The following is a 14,409-nucleotide window of genomic DNA, read 5'->3' on the forward strand; positions in this document are numbered from 1 at the left end:
TACAATGAAGCCCCCCTGTAACTTACAATCATCCACCACTTGGCAAATTCCTGTTGAAAATGTCAGTAGGGCTCGCCTAAAAGGAGTGGGGGTTCTGGGCCCGGGTGTGGGAGCCTTGGATTTTGAGTCCCCACATCCATTTTTTTTTTGGGTTGACTTTCACCCACGTCAAAGGTATGTGTTTTTGGGGTGGGTGTCCTTACCCCTTTTTGGGCTGGCCCCCTCCGGATGCTGTTGTGTGGGCAGTTGTGATGGATTAGTGGGGTGTTACCCCCTATGACTTTTTGAGACATTTACCTCTTGGTGAGGTACCTTTAGGGTTTTTTTGTGAGGTGTCGGTAAGGTAATCCCAATAGGATTTACTGTTTGGGTGTGATTAAGAAATTAGGGGCCCTACCCCTGTTCCGTAGTTACTCCTTTCTGTTTGTCAAATGTAGAAATTTCCTACCCATTGGAAAGTGGGGGTCACATCAGGTTACTGTCCCCTTTTTTAGGCCCCGGTTACTCCTTCCCTCATAATGGTTTTACCCCCTAGTGGTAATTTTTTGTACCTTTTTGGTATTTGGTGGGAATTCAACTGTCCAGTGTTTCGGAGGTTGGGGGGGTTTGTGTGTAATGCGGTTTACATGCTACAACTGCACACAGTCTTTACATTAGTTGCATGGGTGAAATCCCTGCCTTTGTTGTATTCCCGGGTGATGGGGGTTCTGTGCGCCTTTGGATATCCCCTCCTTTTTGTTTTGTTCCCAGGTTTGGGGCCATGACACATAGTGGTTCCTGGTGTGCGGGGTCTGTAAGCCCTTACAGGGTTTTGCACTGACGACATGTGTTCTCTTTTGGGGATGGTGGGGCTGCATTTGGGTGTCACCTCTTGGGAGCTTTCCATTTTCTTCCATTATGTTTTTAGGGTGGTGGGTCAGTCTTTTCAGCCGTACAAACTCTATGGAGGTGGCAAAGGCCTTATCCAATATTCAAACCCGGTAACATGAGATAAAGGGTGTGGCTTTCAAGCATGCTCCCCCAAACGCAGACATTGGCCCCTTGGTGACCCAGTAAGTGTGTTTTGTTTGACTGACATTCCTTTTGTTTGTGGCATTATTCTTGGGAAGGGTGGATGCTGGGGTGGTGTATAGGCCTGGTCATAAAGGTACCTTGTGTTCTTTTTCTTACTAGGGGGGACATCTCAGGTTTCCCCCCAGGCTAGAGCACATATTTCTCTTGCTTTTGGGCCACATATTTCGTTTTGGGTATGGGCAGCCCCAGGGCTTCGTACCCTTTCCCCTTTTTCATTGGTGTTTTGGGCAGCAGTGGTCTGCTATGGAGTCATATTACAACTTTTCAGGCATTTGTTTTTTTTTGGTGTGACTGGGCCACCAGTTTTTGTGCAGGGCTGTGCTTGGGAGCTTTTCATTGGGTGTCTGCTTTAGACCTCTGTTGGTGTGTGTGTTTTGTTTTCGCCTCCGGGAATGATTTCTGTGTTTATGGTTTTTTTGCAGTTGTGTGGTCATGGGGATGTGTTTGGTGTGGGGACCTTCTCCTACGACTGTTTTTGGAGACGGTTGAGGGGGGCTCGCCCCGTTTGGGTGGATGGTTTCATCTTCACATATATTTGTATTTCTTTGGGGGAGTTGGGGGTTTTCTGGTACTTCAGGGCATTGGGATTCAGATTCCACTTTTTGTGGCTCCAGGGATTGCAGTTGGACGATTTTATTCCATATACGCAGTTTCTTATTGTTAGTTTCTCACATTTTGTTCCTATTCTCTTTTGGTTTGGTTAGGCTGGTGCCACCTCCAATTTGGGAGGTCTTGTTTTTTTTTTAGGCTCATAAACCAAACATTCCTGGAGTGTTCTGGAATCTGTTTACTGGGTGTTTGGGCCCCTATTTTCACCTGCAGGGGCCTTTTTGGTTCCCCAAACAGTTTGGAGGGTTAAATTTGCTTAGCACTGTTTTCCCCTTGGTTTTCCCGGGGTTGGCAGGTTTGAACCCTTGATTCTTTGGCGGTTTTAAGTGGGTAATTCTCCTTGAATCCACCCATGTTCTGTTTTCCACCCGTATGCTTACCCTCTTTGGGGGGGGTTCCTCCTTTTGGTTTTGTGGATTAGAACGTCCACATGTTCAGCAAATGCTCCCATCAGTCTGGGTATTTGACACCCAAAAAGTGGTTTAGGACTTGATTTTCATGTATTCCAGCAAGGCCTGCTTCCCGGGTTTGGGCCCCAAGCGTAGCAGGGAAAACTGGGGGCAGTTTTCCATTTCTTGACATGGCTAGTCCACTCTTTTGTTTTTACCAAATGGGGGGTTTTATCCTTTACAAATTTTTCTACACCCCCTTTTGTACTTTTCCGTTTTGACTTACACACAGAAGGGGTAATGGTATGTTAGGGGGGTTGTACCTTCCTCATTTTCTGTTTCAGCCAAATTATCAACATTCTCCATACGGGGGGCTTGTTGCTCTTTCTGTTTCAATTATCCCTTTTATTCTTACCCTTTGGTACCTTAAAATTTTTGTTTTGAGCCTTCCCTTTCGGGCCCTTGGGGGGGAAAAAGCCTTTTTCCAATATATTATATATGCGGTCCTGCATGGGCACATTTGCCAGCATGTCATCCCAATGGGACCAATTGGGTCCCCTTTGTTTGAACCCTCAATTGTTCACTTTACATTCTTTTCATGTTTGGCTGTTTTGGGTGGATGTTTTCAGGGGCCCCATTGCATTTCTGGTGTTAAATTTTTAACACAACTTTTGAGGGGGGGCCGGGGGTTTTGTGACTTTACACCCCCACTTTTTGGGCGGTTGGTCTTAGGCCCCCGGGGGGGGGGGGGGGGGGGGGGGGGGGGGGGGGGGGGCGGGGGGGGGCCGGGGGGGGGGGGACGGGGGGGGGGGGGGGGGGGGGGGGGGGGGGGGGGGGGGGGGGGTGGGGGGGGGGGGGGGGGGGGGGGGGGTGGGGGGGGGGGGGGGGGGGGGCCGCGCGGGGGGGGGGGGGGGGGGGGGGGGGGGGCCCCCCCCCCCCCCCCCCCCCCCCCCCCCCCCCACCCCCCCCCCCCCACCCCCCCCCCCCCCCCCCCCCCCCCACCCCCCCCCACTCCCCCTCCCCCCCCCCCCCTCCTCCCCTCCCCTCCCTCCCCCTCCCCTCCCCTCCCCCCTCCCCCCCCCCCCCCCCCCCCCCCCCCTGCCCCCCCCTATCTTTGGAGGGGGGTTCTTTTACAACCCCACTCTTTTATGGGCCCCCCCCTTGGCATTTTTTTTTTTTAAAAATTTTCCCATTTAGGTTTTTTTTTTTGGGCCCCCAATTTCCCCAAAAAGTAAAAGGTTTTTAATTTTTTTTTTTTTTTTCCCTTTGTATGGGAAAATTCCCCCTTTGATTTTTTAAAATTGCCTGCATCTAATTGTTTTCACCTGCTAGCTCCAGCAGTATTCCCTGCTAACTTCCTACTACATCTGTTGCTTCCTTTTTCCTTTCTGTTTCCTCAGGGTGGAGCCATGTGCAAACCAGCAGAAACACGCTCACAGTGGCTTACATGCGCGCACACATGCTTACACACTTCAGAATCTGCTTATTTGGTTTTAAACACGTGCACGCGCCATTAACGGTGTTAAACATCTCCCAACACGCTCCCACATGCTGAGTCTGCCTTACACATGTGCACACTGCCTTACACGCGCGCACACTGCCTTACTCGCGCTTGGCACGACACGCGCATACGTCCAGCAAGAAACTTTGGTGTAGGCAACAGTGTACACCTTCCATTTCTTGACTTCCTCATGTTTACTTAGTGGCACACCTCTTTCCTTGATATCTGTCTGACATCTAATATGTAACTCTAACCTCCAATGAACTGCATCTCTTTCTACCATTCCCCCCTGTGATGTCACCTATCTCCTACTCTGTTCCTCCCCCATATGTAACTCTTACACTACTCAGAATGTGCTCATTTGCTATGTGACAGTGGAATTCAGTATCCTTACACTCATTTGCATCAGTTTGCCTACTAATGCTTAGTTACATCTCTTAGACTCAGCTTCCCCCCTTAGCAACCACTACACGGTGGCCATGTTGGTTTTGCTCTGCTGGTCCCTCCATTGACATTCCATGTATTGCATAAAACCTACATTTGTGGGTTTCAAACCTTCATTTTTATGTTCTATGCAGCGCAGCCCGTTTTGTGGGCTGCGCTGGGTTTAAACATCGGCAATCGCCGAAAAAAAAAATTATATTTTTAATATATTTGCATGGGGTTACCTTGCCAATGGCCACATATTTGGCCATTGGCATGCTGCCTATCACATATGCACCCTTTATTTGGAGCTGACATGGCTCCATTGCCGTGTTGCGAAACGTACTCAGTTGTCAACTGAGTACATTTCTGCAGCTAAAACGGCTCTTACACGAGCTGTTTTGGGCTTCCTGGATCGCTAATCAGCCTCATTTGCATGCTATTCGGCTGCAAGTGAGTTGATTAGCTTATCCACGCCCACTCCGTGTAAGAGCCGTTTTAGCTTGACTCTTACACGGACTTTGGGCTGTTCCTGGATCGCGAAGGCTGCATGGAGTCTTACACTACTCTTAGACTCCGTGCAAGCCTTCGTGAATCCGGCCCATAGTCTTTGCTCCATGCTAAAAAGTAGGTTATTCCATTTTTGTATGAGTTCTTTGATATTATCCAAAATCTCTTCATAGTTTAGTTGCACTGTTGTATCTATGTCATTTGTAATTTTAATCTCTAAGTATTTGATTGCATCATTTCTAGATAGATAGTTATGATATTTTTTATTTAATACTTCTTTGTTCATATTTATTAGTAACATATTTGTTTTATTTTCATTAAATGACAGTCCAGAAATCATCTTAAACTGTTTTTTGCTTTCCATAGTTCTTTTAGTGTATTATCTTCTTTTAAAGTCAATAAAATGTCATCTGCAAATAGTTGAATCTTTAACTCAAAGTCAGTATCTAGTTGAATTCCTTGAATGTTTGGGTTTGCACGTATAAAATATGCTAATGGTTCTGTTACTAATATGAATAACAAAGGAGAAAGTGGACAATCCTGTTTTTTACCTTTAGTAATGGCAATAGCCTCCGACAAATAGGATACTATTTTTGTGCGCAGAAGATTTATCATAAAGAGATCTTATTAGTGAGGTAAAATTTTTTGAAAATCCATACTCCACCATTGCAAGCCAAAGGTAATCCCAATTCATGGAATCAAATGCACTGTTAATATCTAAGCAAATGATATTCATTTTATTTTTGTTTTGTTTATGAAATCAATAAGGGACAAAATTCTCTTTGTATTGTCATATGTATTTCTGTTTTTAATGACTCCTGTCTGATCGTTCTCTATCAATAACAACAATATTTATTTTATTCTGTTTGCATGAACTGTCATAAATATTTTATAATCTATATTTAGTAAACTTATGGGTCTATATGAGGTACACTCATCAGGTTTTTTATCTTGTTTCAAAATTGGTGATACTTGAGTGTATTTCCAAAAAGGAGAGCATTTATTACCTTCTTTAACTGATGTGAACACACTTAGTAATAGATTTAATGCATTATTAGATAGCAGTTTAAACATCTCTGGTGTCATATTATCATTACCTGGGCTTTGTTTAATTTGAGTTTCTTGATTTGCGATTTAATTTCTGTCATACTTATATTATTTTACTGTGTTCATCTGATAGTCTTAGTTGTATATTTTCCTTAAGGAATTTTCTAAGTGCTTCACTTGATTCTACTTTATTTTCTTGACTATTGAGTTTATTAAAATACACTCTAAAGGCTTCTAGAATTCCTTCTATGTCTGATACTTTTGTTTTTTGTCTATATTGTATATTTCTTTTATCTTATTTGTCTTTAGCATTCTTTTTGTCCTATTAGCTATTCTGTGAAAAACTCCAAAGACAAATGTAATAAAAACAAAAGGATTTCAGCCAGCCAATCGCAAGAAACTGCTTGAACATATAAAAAGTTCATTACAACTAAACACGTTTTCATCACTCTACTAGAGTAACTTCTTCAGAAATGGAGTAACTGCAACAATGTAATTCATTTTAAAAAATCCGCCTTAAAGTACAAGTGATACTACTGGCCAATCAATATGCAACATTTGGTGGAAAAAGAGCGCAAATACTGTTTAAAGTGACACAGGCTTAAATAGACAATGGGCCGGATTCACGAAGGCTTGCACGGAGTCTAAGAGTAGTGTAAGACTCCATGCAGCCTTCGCGATCCAGGAACAGCCCAAAGTCCATGTAAGAGTCAAGCTAAAACGGCTCTTACACGGAGTGGGCGTGGATAAGCTAATCAACTCACTTGCAGCCGAATAGCATGCAAATGAGGCTGATTAGCGATCCAGGAAGCCCAAAACAGCTCGTGTAAGAGCCGTTTTAGCTGCAGAAATGTACTCAGTTGACAACTGAGTACTTTTCTGCAAACACGGCAATGGAGCCATGTCAGCTCCAAATAAAGGGTACATATGTGATAGGCAGCATGCCAATGGCCAAATATGTGGCCATTGGCAAGGTGACCCCATGCAAATATATTAAAAATAATTTTTTTTTCGGCGATTGCCGATGTTTAAACCCAGCGCAGCCCCGCGCAAACGGGCTGCACTGCATAGAACATAAAAACGAAGGTTTGAAACCCACAAATGTAGGTTTTATGCAATACATGGAATGTCAATGGAGGGACCAGCAGAGCAAAACCAACATGGCCACCGTGTAGTGGTTGCTAAGGGGGGAAGCTGAGTCTAAGAGATGTAACTAAGCATTAGTAGGCAATCTGATGCAAATGAGTGTAAGGATACTGAATTCCACTGTCACATAGCAAATGAGCACATTCTGAGTAGTGTAAGAGTTACATACAGGGGAGGAACAGAGTAGGAGATAGGTGACATCACAGGGGGGAATGGTAGAAAGAGATGCAGTTCATTGGAGGTTAGAGTTACATGACAGATGTCAGACAGATATCAAGGAAAGAGGTGTGCCACTAAGTAAACATGAGAAAGTCAAGAAATGGAAGGTGTACACTGTTGCCTACACCAAAGTTTCTTGCTGGACATGTATGCGCACGTGTGCGTGCCTGGCCTTGAGTAAGGCAGTGTGCGCGCGTGTAAGGCAGTGTGCGCGCGTGTAAGGCAGACTCAGCATGTGGGAGTGTGTCGGGAGATGTGTAACACCGTGTGCACGGGCGTGCACGTGTTTAAAACCAAATAAGCAGATTCTGAACTGTGTAAGTATGTGTGCGCGCGTGTAAGCCACTGTGAGCGTGTTTCTGCTGGTTTGCACACGGCTCCACCCTGAGGAAACAGAAAGGAAAAAGGAAGCAACAGATGTAGTAGGAAGTTAGCAGGGAATACTGCTGGAGCTAGCAGGTGAAAACAATTAGATGCAGGCAATTACACAGGCAGAATACTAGGCCAGCCCAGCACTTAAAACTCTGCAAACAGCAGTGCAGAATGTTTCTCTCAAGAGACACTGCAAGACAGGAGTTAAGTTATCAGAAGTGAAAACTGAAAAAGCTGAACTCAGAGCAGAAATGTTAGGGGCTGCCATAGCTGTCATAATGAGACATAGGCGACTTGCTGAGGGTGGTGACAATGCAGATGGTGCCAGACAACCCACAGTGAGGAGGCGGAGAAGAGTGTACAGGCCCAGGGTCACCTACCACGGGTTACATGAGCTGGAGATAGTAGAGCGCTATAGAGTGGACAGAGACCTCCTGCAGCAAATAGTGGAGCTGTGCAGGCCACGCCTCACACACAGAACCAACAGAGGGGAACCCATCCCAGTGGAAACCAAGGTATGTGTTGGCCTAAGAATACTAGCAACAGGTACCTTCCAGAGACCAACTGGCGATATGATGGGGATATCACAGGCATCAGCTTCCAGGGTACTGCACCAGTTCCTGGATGCCATGTCAGCACATGTCGGTGATCATGTATACTTCCCCAATGCCTGTGAGGTATTGGCCAGCAACAGCGTCTCTTCCAGCAAATAGCGGAATACCCCGAGGTAGTGGGTGCAATAGACTGCACGCACATACGCATCAAAGCACCAGCCGGTGAGCGGGTAGGGCATACATCAACCGCAAGGGCTTCCCCTATCAACTGCCAGGTCGTGTGTGATGCCCAGGGCATAATAATGAATGTGCGCTGGCTGTCCTGGGAGCTACCACGATTCCCACATCTGGCATTTGACGAGCTGTACCAGACATTTGCCAATGGGGACATCCCACGGACACCTAGTGGGGGATGCAGGGTATGCACTGGAGCCGTGGCTGATGACACCCATCAGAAACGCACACACACCTGAACAGGAACGCCATAATGAGGCACACGCACAAACACGTAATGTAATAGAGCATGTGTTTGGGCTGCTCAAGTCATGGTTCCGGTGTCTGGACACATCTGGTGGAGCCTTGCAGTACACACCAACTACATGTACCCAAATTGTCATGGTATGTGCTATGCTACATAATATGATCTTGTGAAAACAGCTGTAGCAGGACCAGCATAGGGCTGGGCCAAACAGCCCCCCACCATTGCCAAGGCCACCACAGGCACAGCGTGACTCGAAGGAGGAACAACCTGAGCCTGCCCCAATAGGCAGAAGGAGGCATGCCCAGTATGCCCTGGCCTTGGCAAAGAGGCAACGCATAGCACATACATTGGCTCAGTAGGAACCTTGGGAATGATACCCCTCTCTGACTCACTCATATAGTAACAGGGATGCCTAACATGACACAACCTGCTCTCAAACATGTACAGGGAAGTGTAATATGCGCATCCGACAGAGGCAGCCCTGCAGCACCACCTGAGGCATGAATGCTATGTGTTAAGTAATGTAACACCAAGTACCATATGCACACCTGAGGACCCTGACTAACATCCCACCCTCAACAAGCAGCATGCCACAACATGACAACGAGATGATCAAGTGCAACAATTGACTGAAGTATCGCAGTTACTCAAAGGGGACCCAATGTGTGCCAGTCTGGGATGACATGCTGAGCATGACATGATGCACCACCTGCTAGGACTGGCGTGCACCTATCAGTGCAGGCCGTATGGATACTGGCAAAGGCTGTTGTCACGCACAGTGTGCCCTGAATAGGTAAGGCTCAAAACACAAACCTATCTCCATAGGTACCAGAAGGGATAAGAATAAGATAAGGGATAAGTTGAAACAGCAAGATGCATGCAGTCTAAGCTCACCCAGTATGGAGAATGTTGATAACTGTGCTGCAACAGAAAACTGAGGCAAGGCTCACAACAGCACCCTAACACTACCAGGTTACACCTCATACTGTGCTGTACAGCCTTAAAACTTGGAACAAGCTACAAAAGGAGGGTGACTAGCAAGAATAGTCAAGGATAACCACACCCCCATGTTGGTACCACCACAAAAAGCAGCATGGACTAGCCAAGTTCAAGTAACAGTGGCTAAAACTGCCCCCCATTTTATAGCCTGCTACAGACTACTGGCCCAACACCAGGAACTGCATCCGGCCTATGCTGGAATACATGAATATATCAAGTCCTCCAAACCACATTATATTGGGCGACTGCAAATACCCAGACATATAGACTGGGAGCATTATACCAGCTGCAACAGTGTAGGACAAAAGTTCATCGAATCCACAAACCAAAAGGCCCAGGAACAACGTACCACCCCCACAAGAGGGGTAAGCATACTGGATGTGATAATCAGCAACATGGGTACGGGATGTCAAGATGAGAAGTGTATTGCTCACTGGTAAAACCAGACCATATAGTAATCACACTGGATATACAAATCCTGACCACAGTCCCTGGCCGGAAAACCACAGTGGAAAACATGTGCTAAGCAATATTTGCACACCTCCAAACTGATGTGGAATCCATTAAAGGTCCCGTGCAGGTGCAAAATATGGGCCACACCTCAGAACCTGTAATACAGCCATTCCATGAACACTGCCAGGAATGCTTGGATTATGCAGTCCTAAATTAAAACAAGACACAGTGCCTAAATCTGGCATGGTGGACACCAGCCATAACCAAAACATGCAAGAGAATGAGGAAGCTACTACATGATAGAGCAAACATGAGCAATGAAGTAACTACTGATCAGTAGTATGGCAATAAAATCTGTCCACACATGCAATCCACTAAGGCCAGCCACAACAAGTGGAATGTGTGAATCCTGAGGCAATGTTACACCTGCCCCAAGTACACAGACAACCCCCAACTCCACCCAAGAAATACAAATATATGTGAGAGATGCAACCATCCATCCAAACTGTAGGCTGAGCTCCCTCAACTCAGTACTCCCAAAACAAGTCAGTAGGAGAAGGTAACCACACACACCACAAACACATACCCACATAGACCTATCACAACTGCAAACCAAACACATAAACACAGAAATACATTCCGGAGGCAGAAATCACAAACACAGCACACCAACAGAGGCCTCTAAAGCAGACACCCAATGAAACAGCCTCCAAACATAGCACATGCAACACATAGCACATAAAGCTGGTGTGCCAAACAGTCACAGGCCAGAAGGAGAAACAACATGCCTGATACAGTTGTAATAGGTGACTCCATAGTCAGACACACTGCTGTCCCGCACACCAGACTGAACAAGGGAAAGGGTACAGTAAGCTGCCTGTAGGCTGCCACAATATGCCACATAACAGAAATATGTAGGTCACTCCAAAGCAAGTAGAAATATGATGCAGTCATAGTCCATGCTGGTGTGAATGACCTGAGATGTACTGCGCTAGACTACATGTAAAGAGACACAGATGAGCTATCCGATTATGTAGTCCAGGCCGGTATGACACTCACCGTTCGCAGCATCCTACCCTTACCAAGAATAATGCCACAGTACAAACACGGAGTGATCAGTCATAGCAAGTAGCACACTTACTGGTGTCATTCCAAGGGGATCCAATGTCTGTCTGCTTGGGATGTCATGCTTGACAAGCCATGCAGCTGTCCTTGAGATGGCCTGCACCTGTTACCCCTGGGCGTCTGAATATTGGATAAGGCCTTTGCCACCTCCATAGAGCCTTTTGTAGGCAAGGCTGAAAAGACTGACCCACCACCCTAGAAAACATAAGTGGGAAGAAACATAAGGGAAATGCTGACCAATGCCAGATGTGTACACCCCAATATGCATGCTCCCAAGGCCATCCCCAGAATAGAGAACATCGATGTCTGTGCAGTGACAGAAACCTGCTGCAAGGCTCCTGACAGCACACCAGCACTACCAGATTATACCACGTACCATGTGTCATGGCCCCAAAACCTGGAACAAAACATAAAAGGAGGGTGAGTATCCATAGGCAGCACAGACACCCATACGTCCAGGTAACTGACAATGCACAAGGCAGTGGAGTTCACCCATGTGCAACTAACTGTAGGCAAGACTGCTGTGCAGTCTGTAGCATGCTACAGACCGCACTCTCACACACAATAACCCCCCCAACCGTCCTGAAGACACTGGACAGTATGAATGTCCCACCAAATACCAAACAAGGTACCACGAATTACCACATAGGTGGTAAACCATTATGTATGGAAGGAGTAACCAGGGACCTAGGGACACAAGTGGACAGTAACCTGTTATGTGACACCCACATTGCCAATGTGGCTAGGAAGACTGTCGACATTTGACACCGTATCAGGAAAGGAGTCACATCTACGCAACAGAGGTCACTGTGCCCCTATACTTTTCTCTAATCACACCCATAATCTAGTACAATGCCTCATATGGGATCTACCTTACCTGACACCTGCAGCAGTTAGAAAGACCTCAAAGGTACCTCACCAAGAGGATAAAGTGTCTCAAATATATGTCATATGCTGCCTGGCTGTAGACACCCCAGCTGAATCCAGTCACATACTGCCCACACAGAGGCATTGCATGCCTGTTGTAGGAGGCCATGCCCAACACAGGAGTAATGGACATGCTCCACCCCAGAAAACACATATCCATTGGAGCTGCGAGAGTGAGAGATGTCAACCTCAACAAATAATGAAATAGGATGTGCCGGTGGGACAGATACATAATCCAGAGGCTCCCCACACCCTGGACCAGAATCCCACTCCATGTTAGGCAGAGCCTCTCACTGACACTGTTCAACAGGAATCTTGCCAAGTGGATGGATGATTGTAGAGTTACAGTGGGGGTCTTCACTGTGTCATGTCCAGACAGAGGCACAGCAAAGCAAATCATAAATGGCCATAATATCCACATATCAAGGGGTCTCAAAAGCCACACACACTCTGGCTAGGCTAACAAATGCCCAGGGTGGATAGCCTAGTATGAACATATGAACCTATGTAGATACAAATTGTACAGGACACTAAGGATAATCCCAAGGCTTACACAACTGATGGTAGGAGCCATGTTGGGAATTCACAGATATGCCCTGAATCACACAAATACCACAAACACACACACATATTGCCAACATACATCCTGACAGGTGCAGTGCAAACCCCCCCACCCCCATGAATGCAGAATATCTATCCCAGCAGACTGCTGGCCCCCTGACATTGCAGATGCTGAGGTAACAGACAACATCTCCAAAGCACAACACACAGCAGCAATGGTATGAGATGGTGTCCTGGGCTTAGTGCAACATGGACTCTAAGATGAATGGAATGCCAAACCACACTACTGCTCAATGTCAGCCTTACCACAGAATATGTACCCAAAGAGCAGTGTACAACAACAGTGGTCCTTCTCAACAAAGGTGTTGCCTGAATGGATACTGAACAGTACTACCCCAGAATCCTGAGAAGCTCAGTTTGCACAGCTATGGAAAGGATCAGCATGTACCACAGACATAAGGATGTTGGGGACCTACTGACACGGACCCAACCCAGTGTGGCCTTCTCAAGTGCAGATCCTGCCCCTAACCATGTTTGACTCAATTGAAACAGTCATTAAGGTCATTGATGAGGGCAATGTGCTCCACACAGTGTATCTGGACCTTGCAAAGGCTTCTATACAATACCCTACATGTTCAGTATAGATAGGCTCACCAGCTTAAATATAAACCCACATGTCCGTAGAGGGGTTGCAAACCAGACCAAGGACAGAACAGACATGGTCAGACATGCTTCAGCCATGTCAGACTACAAACCAGATATAACTGGCATCCCACAAGGCTTTGTCCTGGTATCTCCCTCATCTGGTATATATGTCCCATAGGTACAGACAAACATGGAAGGACTGTGTCCTAACATTTTTGCAGAGGACTACAAACTGCTCACCACATATGATCCACCAGCTGACATATGCATCCCACAAAAGGGCCACATAGAAACAGACAACTGGTGCCATAGCCATGTCAGCAAGCTAAGTGCAGAAACGTGTATAGTCAACCCCCGTGGATATACAGTAAGTGCCCACCAATTACCACATAGGTGTTAACCCATTATGTAGTTAACATGTAATGAGAGACCTGGGGACACAGGGTGATAGATATCCTGCATTGGACAAACATGTGCTGTAGTGTTTACAGAAACATACCACATACCCACCTAATCATGAAGGCTGTCAGATCTACATAAGGGGAGGTCATTGTGGCTCTGCAGTCATCCTGCATCAGTGGTACAATCGACTACAATAGCCCCTGTGGGATGTACCTCAGCAGACACCTCCATCAACTGTAAAGTCCCCAACAGTACCTCATCAGGAGTATCAAACAGCCTGCACAGATGCCATGTGTTGCCTGTGTTGCTGGCATCAATAAACATGCTGCACCTTGTACAATCTGAATGGCAGTGAGCTATGCCCATGAGAGACCTGAACCCCAGCACTGACTTACATAGGACAAGCTGTACTGTGTGATCCATAACACAGAAGCCACTCCCACCCATGAATGAACCCTCAGCACAGGCTACCCATAGAGTCACTTATCAATCTTCCTCAATAGGAATCCTGATGGGTGGACGGGAGATGGTAGGTTTATCCTGGGTATCACTGTCATGTCACATGTAGACAGAGGCACAGTATACTAACCATGACATATGTCATGGCAAACTCCTCTTACAATGTGTGTTGAAGGACAAACACACTCTCCAACTTGCATTAGACATGGACTAGGGCACATCGCTAGTGTTTGCAATTGTACACCTATGTTGTGGAATACACTAACAATGTTGGACAAGCCTGGTGTAAGTAGTTCATATCTGAACAGAATGCAACATGGTCAGATGTACACAACTGGCCCCAACCAGGCTGCTGTGCCCACTATCGAAATGTAAAGCAGTGATAGCAGTAAAGCCCAGGATACTGTCCACCACAGTCAAAGTACTACCAGTACACTATACAGTACTACAGTGTTAGGTCAGTGTGAAAGGATGTTGACAACTGTATGCAAAGTATCCCATGCAAACACTGCA

This window comes from Protopterus annectens, chromosome 10.part0 (genome assembly GCF_019279795.1).
Source record: "Protopterus annectens isolate FY-2018-M chromosome 10.part0, PAN1.0, whole genome shotgun sequence".
Taxonomy (NCBI): domain Eukaryota; kingdom Metazoa; phylum Chordata; order Ceratodontiformes; family Protopteridae; genus Protopterus; species Protopterus annectens.